Genomic DNA, 15,192 nt, shown 5'->3' on the forward strand with positions numbered 1-15,192 from the left:
TCCTTACTAAGGCATGCAGATTCTGAAACATAAAGTACAAGTAGAATATTTAATTCAATCTCAGGTCGTGCACACAAAGTGAAATCCAGAGTGAAAAAAGATGGGATTAAAGACAAAGAAATTAGAGACATAAAGTAGATATTTTAAAATATAAATGTAGATGTTTTAAACTTAACAAATTCAATAATATTAAAATGTGAAGAAATAGATTCAACACTTACAAAAGTTAATTTTCAGAGCCAGAGAGGCTCTTAAGTGATTAAGACAAATTACACAGCTAAACATTTGTGTTAGCATAGGCAAAAGCCTTACAGAGTCATAGAGACGTACAGCACAGAAAGAGGCCTGCTGGCCCATCATGTCAAATCGCCATCGGCACCTACCTGCTTTAGTCTCATTTCCCAGCATCTGGCCCTTAGTTTTGTATATTATGGTGCTTTGAGTGTTTATCTAAATGCTGCTTGAATGTTATGATTGTTCCAGTCTCTACCAGCCTCTCAGGCAGTGAGTTCCAGATACCCTCCAACCTTTGGGTAAAAAAACCTTTTCGTTAAAAGCCCTCTAAACCATCTGTGCTTTGCCTTAAATCTACATTTACTAATTAATGACTTCACTGCTAAGGAGAAAGGTTTCTTCCTATTTAACCTATCCATACCCATCATAACTATTTATGTCACAGCCAGGTCCCTTCTTAGTCTCCTCTGCTCCAAGCAATACAATACCAGCCTATCTCGACTCTCTTCATAGAGGAATTGCTCCAGCACAGGCAACATTCTGGTAAATCTCTTCTGCAGCCTCTTCAGTGCGATCATATCCTTTCTACAGTGTGGTGACCAAAACTTCACACAGTATCCCAGCTGTAGCCTAAAAATATATACATCTGCAACACAACCTCCCTGCTGTCGTATTCAATGCCTTCTTAACCACCTTTACCGTTGCCTTCAAGGATCTATGACATGCACACCTCTGATCCTCTGGGTCAGTGGCTTCCTTGGGCCTACCTTGATCATGTACTTGCTTGCCCTGTTAATCCTCACAAAATGTATCACTTCACATTTTTCAGGATTAAACTCCATTTGCCACAGTTCAGCCCATCTGTGGTGCAAGGCTTACCTCCTGTCTGTGTACCACACCAATTTTTCTGTCACCTGTACTGATCAAACAGCCTACATTAATATCAAGATCATTCATGGATACTACGAACAGTAAGTACCCAAGACTCCAGCATATGCCACTGAACACAGGTTTCTGATCACAAAAGCAACCTTGAACCATCACCCTTTGCCCCCTTCCACTGATCCAATTTGTCATATCGGCTTTTATCTTATTAACCAGTGAGATCTTGTCAAAGCCTGACTGAAGTTCATGGAGGCTACATCCACTGCATTATCCTCACCCACACACCTCGTCACCTCCTCAAAAAAATTCTATAAAATCTGTTAGACATGATCTCCCTCTGACGAAGCCACATTGTTTGTTTTTGATTAATCTGTGCCTCTCCAAGCAAAGATTAATTCTGTATCTCTGAAATTTTTACAAAAGATTCCCAAACCACAAATGTTAGAGTGTTTATGTAACAAGTATTGCTGGAAAATAATCACATAAGCCCCACAACCTTGTTCATGTCTTTCAGAATGGAGCTCTTGCCAAGATATCAGTGTGGTGAAGTTTCTCAAGGAGCTTGAAACTCAGAAAGCAACAGCAATGTCCACATTCCCAACTTTAACACCGTAGCTATAAGAGTTAGAGGTTGCTGATTTAATCATGAATAATTTTGAGTATTGATAACCTCACTGATAATTTTACTATAAAATCTGGGCTATTGTTATTTTAAGGTGCATTTTAAGTTTACTGCAAGAATTATGCTGTGTGAAGTAGGTGGATTGGCCATGCTAAATTGCCTATAGTGTCCAGGGATATATTGGTTAGGTGGATTAGCTGCGGGCATTATAACATTACAGGGATAGGGTAGGGGTTGGGTCTGGGAGGCATGCTGTTCGGCAGCTCAGTGTGGACTTGATGGGCCAAATGGTCTGCTTCCACAATGTTGGGATTCTATGATTCTATGAAGTAAATTCACTTGTCTTGGTCTGTGTTACATTAACAGATGGCAATCGCCTCATGACAAATAGCAGACCTGGCCACTCCACATTGTCATGACTCCAAAATAAGTTTTTGGAAGACGCCACATTATTGCAAAGTGTTGAATGCTGTTGATCTGTCAACATAAAAGCATTCTTGAGTGAAGCATTTGATCAGATTGAAGTCAAATTAAATAATATATTTTGACTCTCAACCTTCTTAATTGCAATTCAGTGCAAATAGGGACACACCATTAAATAAGAGCAAAAATTGTCATGGTCTCATTGACGATGATGTAAAGAACAAAGAACAAAGAAACCTACAGCACAGGAACAGGCCCTTCAGCCCTCCAAGCCTGCGCCAATCAAGATCCTCTGTCTAACCTGTCATCTATTTTCTAACGGTCTGGTTCCATTTGCTCCCTGCCCATCCATGTACCTGTCCAAATATATCTTAAATGATGCTAACGTGTCTGCGTCTACCACCTCCGCTGGCAATGCATTCCAGGCACCCACCACCCTCTGTGTAAAGAACTTTCCACGCATATCTACCTTAAACATTCCTCCTCTCACTTTGAACTCAGGACCCCTAGTAATTGAGTCCCCCACTCTGGGAAAAAGCTTTTTGCTATCCACCCTGTCTATACTCCTCATGCCTTTTTAGACCTCAATCAGGTCCCCCCTCAATCTCCGTCTTTCTAATGAAAATAATCCTAATCTACTGAACCTCTCTTCATAGCTAGCACCCTCTATACCAGGCAACATCCTGGTGAACCTCCTCTGCACCCTCTCCAAAGTATCCATATCCTTTTGGTAATGTGGTGGCCAGAACTGTACACAGTACTCCAAATGTGGCCGAACCAAAGTCCTATACAACTGCAACATGACCTGCCAACTCTTGTACTCAATATCCCGCCCAATGAAGAAAGCATGCCATATGCCTTTTTGACCACCCAACTGACCTGCGTTGTCACCTTCAGGGAACAATGGACCTGAACACCCAGATCTCTCTGTTCATCAATTTTCCCTAGGACTTTTCCATTTACTGTATAGTTTGCCTTTGAGTTTGTACTCTCCATTTGGATTATTTAATAAAGTTTTTTTTAAGCTAATAAAAATTCAACGAGAACAGTAATGGAGCTGACTCATCCTATTATATCACAACATATTTTTAGTTTCATTCATTTCAGCACCTTATCTTGGTCATGATGCCATTTGCAGCATGATGTTTCATGTAAACTAGGTAGGAATGGATTATAAATATTGTTAATGAATCAATCCTTCAGTTTAGCAACTGTGATATTTAATCTTATCTGCATTTTCTTAACGAAAAATGCAATAAATATGCACACCAGAGCCAAACTAACAGAAATATCTTTAGACTTACTTAAATTTCAGACATCACCAAAGAGCATGGCAGCAGCTATTAAAGAAACACAGGATATTGTGAATGCCTGTCGTCAGAATTGAAAATAGGAAGTGCTGGAAATTCTTCACAGACTAGGCAGCATCTCTGACCAGCTCCATAGAAAGGTCACAGATGTGGAAGTCTCTGTTTCTCTCCACAGATGTTCACAGAAGGCAGTCCAGAGTGAACCACATTGCTGTGGGTCTGATGTTACAATGAGGCCAGACCAGGTAAGGATGGCAGATTTCTGTTTGAGAAAAAGATCGTTTTTACAACAATAAACATGACCTTCATTACACCCAGCTCTTAAATCCAGGCGTTGCTAATTCGAATTTCACCATCTGCCATGGTGGAAATTTGAACTCATATCTCCACAACGTTGGCGTGAGTTCTGAATTGCCAGTGCAATGACACGGCCACTATACCACTGCCTCACCAATTGAATTATTTCCCAAAAAACAAGTGTTCAGCGCTTCAGAATGCACCTCTTCACCTATTCTGAAAGCTTGGAAATCACAAAAATATTTGTTCTGACAAATGTCAAACAAAGCTGTTTTACTCAGAGCTGAACAGGAGATTTAACGTTACCCTGGAGTGATAGGACCACAGTTATATCCCTGCACTCTCTACATATCATACTGCCAGTTACAGCTGTGCACCTTGAGGGACATGCCAAATGGAAGCTGAGCGCTTTTCCATGTTTGGGCAGGGAAATTGGAAATGAGGGGGATCTCATTCCCAGCTGCTCCTGTACATTTTCTAGTGCTCATCTCACTGATGCCTGAAATGTCGGACACGCAAAACTTTCAGTTCTTCTCCCCTCTGCACAGAATACTGTGAAGAGGTGCCAACTTTATGACACTTCATGCAGAAACATTCCCTATGCACTGCCCTTTGCAGTAGACAGAGGTGCTATTGTCCAACAATGTTGAACGAGAAACTCAATGCTGCCAATTTCTTGTGTTCCATTTTTAACTTCATTTTATCCAAGCTTTGTTCATATGATATTTGCACTGGAGGCCAAGGACAAAGGTTATTCCTTCAGCCAACTCCATTGCTGTGCATTTCACGCAGAAGTATTTTGGGCTAAAGATCAGATTGTTTCTGAAAATAGACAGGAGGATTACAATGCATGACTAAGCCACACAGGTACAAAGTAAAGAAGGCAATTTGCAAACCTGAGCTGTGTTCATATAAGCAGTAGTGTCAGGCAGCTCAGTATTTAAAACACTGTTGAGCAATTGGACCCCTCTACAGGGGGCTCAAAATTAGACCAGTGTCACTTCAGGGCAAACGGTGCAACTTAAAACCAGTCAACAGTCTTAACGGGGAGGTGCATTCTGGCTGCAGCAGGTAGTGGATTGTTGGAGCACAAACAGATAGAGCAGAGAATGGCGCCAAGCAGGCTCATAGTTATTGGAAAGCCCTGGGGCGTGAGGTGGACAACAGGAGGGAGACTGTCATCCAGACTGTCTCTTAGAGGAAATGGCAACAGCACCCTGAGAGGGTCACTGCTAACAGCATCAGCGTGCTGAAATGGATGCAGCACCAAAAGATGTCAAAGGGCTTTACACAAGGTCAATGAGTTCATTTTTTAATGCTACATTTAGCACCGTCAGTAGCCTTCCATCCTGCTCATGACACCACACCCATATCCCCAATCAGAATTCACTATTAAATGCTAGTTTTGTAGCTTCGGCTCACCGTCTCATACTTAGCACTGCTGCAAGTATCACACGCACATCTCATAGTTTACATCCACATACACAGCTACTCAACATAAATAGCACATCACCCAGGCACATTGCACCACTATCACCAACACACCCTCTTGTCTCTTGTAGGACAAGGGTGTACATAACCAGAGGCAGCAATCGCAAAGCAGTCGGGAGCAAACACTGCTGCATGCCCTCAGCCCCATGGAGGAGACAGTGGTCACCATAACTGGACCAGGATTCCCGAAGCCAGGACATTGCTGGGGCTGAGGCTAAAGAAGATGACAGCATGTTACTGGCTAACTCACCTTCTTATACTCCCCTTCTCACCCATCCCACAATCTCACCGAAAGTACAGATGGTGTTTACCTGATATTTTTAACTGCTTGGTAGTACAGACGGGGTATTTTTCACACTCAAAAGTGATGGCATCTCAGAAATATGAGTAACAGATAAAGCTAACATCTCACGCTGCTTCTTTGCAATAGACACACAAGTGATATTGTCTGTTGACAGCATCCTGCCATAAAGCCAAAACAAAACCTGCTGGCTACCACACAGATGAGTAAGGAGGTATATGAATTTCTGTGCCATGTGATGCCAGGTATAAAGGCCATTCATTTCAATGACCGGTGCACTGTATCAAACAACATGACTCTTTGACTATCTGCAGCGTGTGGCATGTTCAACCAGTGTAGGCTTTTAAAAACTTACAGCATGTGTTCAATATTGGATATCATTCGGTTATTGGACAACATTGACTAAATGACCATAACAGAGCCATGAATTTGGAAATCAACTGAATATTACAAGTCAAACTTACAGTGCAAGTCATTTGCATGTGCTAAATATCACATATGTTCACAAACAGGGCCTGTTCTTTGCAAGGTAAAAGGAATATGTCCACATATTGCATCTTTACCATTCTTCATTAACGGGATGAGGACGTCGCTGATTAGGCAGCATTTATTACCCACCCCTAATTGCCCAGAGGGCAGTTCAGAGTTGGGCCTGGAGTCACATGTAGGCCGGACCAGGTAAGGATGGCAGCTTCCTTCCCTAAAGGACATTAGTGAACCAGATGGTTTTTTCAAACAACTAATTCACAGTCATCATTAGATTCTTAATTCCAGATGTTTTATTGAATTTGAATTCCATCATCTGCCATGGCAGGATTTGAACTCAGATCCCCAGAACATTAACATTTCAGCAACAATACCAGTAGGGCATCATCTCCCACCTGTAAGGAAAGGGGTTTGGAGACAGTGGATCCTTGCTGCATCCCCATGGCAATGCCCTGATCAATCAGAGGCTCCTTGTTTGATTTGAATTTAATCATGAAATTAAGGTTGACAGTTAATAGTTCTGCTGCATCTCCACATCATCTCTAGACCCCAACAATCATGACCCTTTCCCCAGGCTGTCTCAATGGGTCCCGATCCGAAACGTTGACTTTCCTGCTCCTCTGATGCTGCCGGGCCTGCTGTGTTCCTCCAGCTCCACACTGTGTTATCTCTGACTCCGGTATCTGCAGTTCTTACTATCTCTTTATAAATGTTTGTTTCCTTTCAAAATTTTGTTTACATATGTTGCAGTTTGGATGAGTGTAAGATGAAAAGCCCCAACTTTGTGTTAATAATGTTTAACCTTCTACATTCCACTGTAACCTGACACTTGTCATACAGGTTCAGACTGTTGCCGTTACAGCTGTAGATATCAGTGCTGAGTGAGTCATTCAGTCCATCACAGCAGCTACATGTGGGAGTGTAGGTCAACGAGTGAGCACAGAAAAAATGAGCATGTGTCAGTGAGTGCATGAGTCAGAGTTCAGAGAATGTACAGCAACCTCAAGCAGGTTTTGACCTCAGCACTACTCCAGACTCCTGCATTCATGTTCGAGGTGGAAGGAGGAAAGAAAATGCAGCACAACTTCATAATACTGCTTGTATTACCGACCTCTATCCACTGATCTCAAAAATTGCAATCACTGGACCATTGGGCAAAATACATTGCATATGGAGAAGCAATCCTGTAGTTAATACACACCTCCACGCCCAAGCCACATTTGACAGAAATTTTGCTGATAATGCAATGTTCCCTATATCTTTCTGTTTATGTTTTTCTTTCTGTTTCCAAGGCAATAACTTTGCATAACAACATTTTAGAAATTCAACAGCAACAAGAAGGCTGTTGCTATGCGACAGTCACAACATATTGAGTTAAGGAGCACTAAACCAAAAATCAAAGAAATTTATGATTCTGTCATTGTGGCACAATACATTAACACCTTTTTCTCCTAGAACATAAATGTTTTCATGCAACAAACTCTGAGGCTCATGATCCAGTTACTTTCGCATTGCAAGTATTTTGACAAAAAACAAAAGGAGCTTGCAAAAAAAAGTAAAAAAAACTTTTTAATAAAAAAAGGCCTTATGTTTTTTCTTTCACCATCTGCTCACAAGAGAGCCTGAGTGATTAATCTTTATTTCTGGAGACTGAAGCACCCTAAAGGAGAATTGATGGTCCTAACTGTAGTCCATGCACTTATATAACAGAATTACAGAACTCAGACATTCAGTTAGCAGTTACTCAGACAGATTTTTAGTCACAACAGCACAGATACCAAAGAGCTGAGCTTGAGCTCCAGAACTGAATTTGGCAGAGCACTATCTGAAACGCTGTAAGGGAGTGATCCCTTACCATTTGTAATGAACAAAACCACACAGTATTACTCCAGTTTTTAGTCAAATCGAGAAGAATGGCCAAGGTTTTCCAAAGCTGAGTAGGAACTTGTTCAGCGTTAGGGTGATTAATCGTTGCCACAGAAGGCTGTAGAGGCCAAGTCATTGAGTGTCTTTAAGACAGAGTCAGATAGGTCGTTGAATAATAAGGTGATCAAGGGTTACGAGGCGAAAGCAGGAGAATGGGGTTGAGAAACATATCAGCTAACTTTGAATGGCAGAGCAGCCTCGATGGGCCAAATGGCCCAACTCCACTCCCATACCTTATGGCCTTATAGAACATTTGAAATGCTTCCAGTGTGGATGTTCCTGCCCAAAATTCCAATGTATGAAAATACCTGGTAAGCTTTGTCAGACGCCTATACTGCACAATATCCTGCCTGACAGAGTCAGATTGGCCGCCAGGTCATAATAATAAGGTGCTGCTAGCTGCCAATTGATGCCACTGCTAATGAGTGACTGATGTGGAATCAATGAAAATTATACCGAGTTGGCACACCAATAATATAACACTGACATGGCACCAATGATAGTATACTGAGGTGGTACCTACAGGACTGCAATGACACCAAGGTAATATCACTACCCTGAAATGGCAACAAATCAACAGTGCTCTGATCTTGATTTTATGTCTACTCATTCATGGAATGAGGACATTGCAGGCTAGGCCAGTATTTATTATTTACGGGGAAATTCAGAGTCAACCCCTGTGGATCTGGAGTCATATGTAGGCCAGATCGAATAAAGATGGCAGTTTCCTTTCTTAAGATGTCTCTCTCATCTTGCATGTTTAAACGCAGCACATTTTAAAAACTTTTAATCATGACACTTAGACATTATCCAACTTTTAAGAGCATTTACATTCTGCTTCAACGATTAATATTGTTTAAGGCCTTTGGAATAGGAACAATTAGGGCTGTGTGAACTCAACATTAAGTACAGTGTGATTGCTGAGTTCAGATGTCCCTGCTGCGCGCTTTATGCCCTATCCTTTTCCAGCAACAATGGGAACTGTCAGAAATAGGGTAGAACCTCTGCTTCTAGATCTTGTCACCATTGTTAAACAGCCTTAGCTTTCATCCAACTCAGTAAAAGTATGGCCTTTAAAATTGGAATAACATTGAACATAAATACTTCAAACTGGCATTTAATTCATCAATTAATTTCAACTGATACAAGTTACTATTTCATTTGCTGAATGTAGATTCCTACCTTACTCCAGGTTAAACCTGTCTCTTCATTTCTACATCTGTGACAATCTCTTAACTAATTGTAGACTATTTCTTCACATTTGATATGAATAATGAGACACAGAATACAGGGATGACCTACATAGCAGCTAGGCTGAAGTTAGTTTATCACCCCTGTATTTTTATTCCCTCAGAGAATGGAGCATCATTGACTGGGCCAGCATTTATTGCCCATGCCCATTTATCCTTGAGAAGGTGGTGGTGAGCTGCCATTTTGAACTGCTGCAGTTCATTTGCTGTAGAGACACCCAAAATGTCCCGAGGGAAGGAGTCACAAGATGTTCATCCAGTGACAGTGAAGGAATGGTGATATATTTCCATGCCAAGGTGGTAAGTAGCTTGGAGGGGAACAGTGATCCTGGGTTTGCAAAGGGCTGTCAATGGACCCTTGTTGAATTTCTGCACTGTGTCTTGTGAATGCAGATTACAGATATGTGAGTTTTGAATAAACAGCAAAGAAAAGTACAGCACAGGAACCGGCCCTTCAATCCACCGACACAAGATGCTTTCTGAATGGGAAACCTTTTGCCTCTATGTGTTCCATATCACTCTATTCTCTGCATATTCATGTAGCTGTCAAAATGCCTCTTAAACATTGCTAACAAAGTGTGGAGCTGGATGAACACAGCAGGCCAAGCAGCATCTCAGGAGCACAAAAGCTGACGTTTCGGGCCTAGACCCTTCATCAGAGAGGGGGATGGGGAGAGGGCTCTGGAATAAATAGGGAGAGAGGGGGAGGCGGACCGAAGATGGAGAGAAAAGAAGACAGGTGGAGAGGAGAGTATAGGTGGGGAGGTAGGGAGGGGATAGGTCAGTCCAGGGAAGATGGACAGGTCAAGGAGGTGGGATGAGGTTAGTAGGTAGGAAATGGAGGTGCGGCTTGAGATGGGAGGAAGGGATGGGTGAGAGGAAGAACAGGTTAGGGAGGCAGAGACAGGCTGGGCTGGTTTTGGGATGCAGTGGGTGGAGGGGACGAGCTGGGCTGGTTGTGTGATGCAGTAGGGGGAGGGGAAGAACTGGGCTGGTTTTGGGATGCAGTAGGGGAAAGGGAGATTTTGAAGCTTGTGAAGTCCACATTGATACCATTGGGCTGCAGGGTTCCCAAGCGGAATATGAGTTGCTGTTCCTGCAACCTTCGGGTGGCATCATTGTGGCACTGCAGGAGGCCCATGATGGACATGTCGTCTGAGGAATGGGAGGGGGAGTGGAAATGGTTCGCGACTGGGAGGTGCAGTTGTTTGTGTGAACCGAGCAGAGGTGTTCTGCAAAGCGGTCCCCAAGCCTCCGCTTGGTTTTCCCAATGTAGAGGTAGCCACACTGGGTGCAATGGATACAATATACCACATTGGCAGATGTGCAGGTGAACATCTGTTTGATATGGAATGTCATCCTGGGGCCTGGGATGGGGGTGAGGGAGGATGTGTGGGGGCAAGTGTAGCACTTCCTGCGGTAAGATCTGTAAGAGTCCTTTTTCTAGAATAAGTATGTAGATCAGCTAAGGTAAACCCAATTTATACTGTTCCAGCTGTTTAATTTGCTCTTTAATAGTTAGCTGTATTAACTTGATAAAATGTGCTATTTTCGAAGGACTTCATAATGTCTTCAACTTATACATGAACCTAAGCATCAAAAATAACAAAATATGAGCCAATTACTTTCTACTGACATGTAGTGGTGACTATAAATGTACTTGGTTAACTTCCAGATGCCAATTATTTCTATCTGCCTATTGTTTGGGAGCTGGCCTAATTTAGGCAAGTTAGAGAACAGCACGCCAGAACAAGAGCTCCCAGCTGAGTTCCAAATAACAGCAAATGGCCAAACATCAATTGAATCGCGGTCCTTCAGACCACAGTGAATAAGTGAGGCCTATTAATCTGGTCTCCATGGAACTGGCTGAACTAGTTTGCCAACTCCAAAACCCTAATTATTTTTGCAGCACCATATAGATCTAATTCAGAGCACCTTAATATGGTATAAAGTCAACGAAATCCTCCAGGATTTAAAGATAAGTCTTCCTTGGCTCTACTTGCACATCAGGTGCTGTTAAATGACCTGGGAAACATTCTAATGCCTGAAAGCAGCAGGAGATTTTTGCATTAGGTATTTTCAGTAACCTGACTCAAATCTGCTTCCTCTAAATCTAAACCAAGGGCTTCTCTGGAGTCGAGGTGAGACAGTTACTGTTCGAACGACAGGAAAGCTGCAACATTTGTATTTAACCATTTGCTGTGATTTAGTTTCAAATGCCAGATAAAGTGAATGCATCCTTAAAAGTGATGCAATCAAAGTGCATGGTAACTTGATTTAAAGACATTTTCAGGCTATCAGATTCAGTCCACCACAGGCAGCTCCTGAGAAACGAGACAAGCTGCTTTCTGGGTCATTCAGCTGAAATTATTGCTGTGCTGAGACAAGTACAGAAATTGCAGTAATAACGCTACTCATATTTCAGGATCTGCATTGTTCCTGTCATGTCAAAGATAATCCAGAAAGAAATTAAATTTAAAAAAAAATTAATACTGCCCACTGCAGGCACAAACTGTAATTACAAACAACGCAGCTATTACATTCAAAGATGACAGTTCTGTTTTGGGTGCAAACAGTAATCTTGACACAAATTGTGCCAAAAATTGCAGCTGTTTTTAAAAGTATATGTTGACTGTGTATGTTCTTCCCTCAAGTTTCCACTTCACCTGAATTACATTTAATCGCAACTCAAAATCCTTCATGAACTAGCACTGTCAGGTAGGAAGAGTTATTTTGTATATTCTTTGACATATTTAAGATTGAGTGGTAACTTGGTGCAGTTTGATTTATCTCGTCTAAAATGGATTTATCCCAAAAACTAAGCATTTTAAGTCAGTGTCCAGCTCATCACCTGTTAGTAACAGTCATTTTAAATGACTGAAAATGATATCAAAAGATTATACAGGACTATTTTATTCATACTGATGCTTAATAATCTGAGGGCTGGTTAGCTCAGTTGGCTGGATGCTGTTTAGTGATGCCAACATTGTGGGTTCAATTCCTGTGCAGGCTGAAGTTACCATGATGAGTTTCCTACTCAACCTGTTCCCTGTCCAGAGGTACAGTAGCCCTCAGGTTAAATTTTCACATCAGAGGTTCACCTGCACATCTGTCAATGTGGTCTATTGCATCCGCTACTCCTGATGTGGCCTCCTCTACATTGGTGGGACCAAGTGAAGGCTCGGAGACCAGTTTGTAGAGCACCTACACTCCGTTCGCGACAAACGACAACACCTTCTGATTGTGAACCATTTCAACACCCCCTCCCACTCCCTGGTTGACATGTGAATCCTGGGCCTCTTCCAGTATCACAACAATGCCACCCGCAAACTGGAGGAGCAGCCCCTCACATTCTGCCTCAGGAGCCTACAGCCCAATGGCCTAAACATGGATTTTACCAGTTTCAAAATCTCCCACTCCCAGCCTCATCCCATGATCAACCCTCCCTCTCCTCGCCACCTCCTTGACCTGACACAACCTGAGCATCTTCTCTCCCACCTATCTGCTCCTCCCACCCCACTGGCCAATTCCCCCCACTCCCTACCTGCACTCATCTATCACCGTCCCACCGACCTTCCCCAGCCCCACCCTTCCTCTCTCTACTTATTTCAGAGCTCCCTTCCCCATCCCCCATTTCTGAAGAAGAGTCCCAACCCGAAACATCAGCTTTCCTGCTCCTCTGATGCTGCCTGGCTCACCGTGCTCCTCCAGCTCCACACTGTGTAATCTCTGACTCCAGCATCGGCAGTTCTTACAGCCTCTAAATCACCACTAGTTGTTTGTCTCTAATAAGAGAGCAGCCTTATGGTCTGGTAAGATTATGGTGACACAATTCACAAGACTACCATCTCTTCTCTCTCCGTCCAGTGAGGCAGCAGCCCTATGGTATGGTGAGATTATGGTGACATTGCCTTTTATAATTATCTGCTTCTTAGTAATGTCAGATTCCATTTCAAAGCTTTTAGAACTGTGCATTTAAAAGAATCAACTTAATTAATGGTCTCCTACAAGTGGAAGCAAATACAGAAACATGCAATCAATCTAATCTGAAATTTAAATGTCTTGTGAAGGGATTGTAGCACAATGTTCCTAAGCTAGCTCAAAAAATCATAGGACACGACTTTTCACGAGCTTGATTCTGTTTAAATTTCTGTAATACATTGTGCCATTTTGTGCCACTGTGCCTACTGCAGATATTCCGATTAAGACAAAACATTGCAGTTGAGTGGAAACTCTATTCCATCCCACTCCCACCATCATTGACATTGCTCTCAGTTTATGAGCTGCCTCAGCAGCATCAAAGTACAACCAGTCTAACATTCACAAGGTCTGACTAAATACACACGTAAATCACATTAAACTGAGATGTTGCTTCAAAGTTTTGACCACAGATACTAAAATCAGTGTACAGAAATAGTACATAAAACAAAGAATTACAGATGCTGGAGACCCAAAGCAAACAACAGCAGAAATTGCTGGAGAAACTCAGCAAGCCTATCAGCATCTGTGGAAAGAAAGCAATTAGCCTTTCAAGTCCAGTAACCCTTCTTCAGGACGAAATTATTCTTCAGAATTGAGTCATGGAAGTTTTCTGACCATATTACATTTTTTTTTAAAATGAGCAATGAAAAAAAAATCAGAGGAGATATAAAAAAGGATGAAGGGTCTAGGCCTGAAACGTCAGCTTTTGTGCTCCTGAGATGCTGCTTGTCCTGCTGTGTTCATCCAGCTCCACACATTGTACACTTATTTCCTGTCAGTTTTATGATTTTCTTGGATATATTTTCGACTTGCTACCATAGCATATAACTCAAGCCAGAAATTTTAGAAGCAAACCCTCTGCTCTCTTAAAAACATATTTCCCCAAATTTCTTGCACTTTTTCCTGCAGTCTCTGGACTTTGGTTGCACAGTTCCTGATGTTTTCTCCTTTCACATGCAAGTGTCTATTTGTCATATCTAAGCACATGAGCATAACACACAAACACGCTATTAATCATGGAACATCGTAACTGATTGGCACTGCCCTTATGTGACTTCTCTCATAAGCATGTTTCCTAGCAAGTTACTGTACAATGATAGATATGATGATAATGTGAGATGAAACAGGATAAAATTCATCTTGTATTGCAAATAAACAACATCAATTTGCTGGGATAAATGGCTTGTTTTTGCAAATCAAGTTTGTTTCTCTTTGGTTTTCTTACGGCTAGTCCTTTTAGATGCAGCAGTTTAAGAATCAGCATGGCAATTAAGGGTGGGCACTAGAGCTGCTAATTAATGCACACAGACCATAAATGAATTAAAAATAATCATTGAGATTTTTCTTAAAAAGACCAATTTTTGTTTTTTTTAAACATTGGCATTTAGAAGTGGAGTCCTGAAGCATCAACTTTAGTAAAATGAAATGGGGATAGAATTTCTGTAGCTGTCCACCCTGTGTGCTGTAGAGAAACAGCACAAATAGCTATCAGGAGATCCATCAAAACCCTACAGAAAACTCTCTCTAATATTTTAGGAAGTGTGTGAATTTACAGGGCCAAACAGATTCTGCAGCTCCAAAATATGAACCATTGATATTTAGTCACTGCTGTATGTTCATTATAACATAGAATGGCATATTCTGTGATTTTCTCTTTTTATTTGCCTGTTCAAATTCTGGCTTCTCTTCAGCCTCTCACCCACCTCATTGTCCCAAAATTCTAGACTTTCCTGCCCTCTGTGCATCCTACTCACTGGGGATACCTTACCACATCCTCTGCTCCTGTATCACCAGTAACTGCTCAATCCTTCCCTTTATCTCACTGCAGGAAAAATGAGGGGCTCAACCACCTCTGTCTGATGTTGTAACAGCGACTAAACCAATGTTGCCGTGATCTCTGGACTGGTTGCACTTGACCTTCAAGACTGACCATGAGCAAGCACCTGGACTGGAATTGGACAAGATCCTTGGCCAACTGTGCTGGTA

General features: G+C 42.0%; 1 protein-coding gene across 4 annotated transcripts in view; it reads right to left on the bottom strand.

Moving 5' to 3' along the window:
* Positions 1-15,192, bottom strand: part of eml1 (EMAP like 1) — a 248,697-nt gene that overhangs the window by 176,527 nt on the left and 56,978 nt on the right. For 2 of the 4 annotated variants that reach the window (XM_059649108.1, XM_059649107.1), the window contains exon 2: positions 3,469-3,736. The exons of the other annotated variants lie outside the window; for them this stretch is intronic. The gene's annotated coding sequence lies outside the window, so the exon portion shown is untranslated. The remainder of the gene's footprint in view (positions 1-3,468; positions 3,737-15,192) is intronic. 4 annotated transcript variants of the gene reach the window in all.

This window comes from Stegostoma tigrinum, chromosome 10, assembly GCF_030684315.1.
Source record: "Stegostoma tigrinum isolate sSteTig4 chromosome 10, sSteTig4.hap1, whole genome shotgun sequence".
Taxonomy (NCBI): domain Eukaryota; kingdom Metazoa; phylum Chordata; class Chondrichthyes; order Orectolobiformes; family Stegostomatidae; genus Stegostoma; species Stegostoma tigrinum.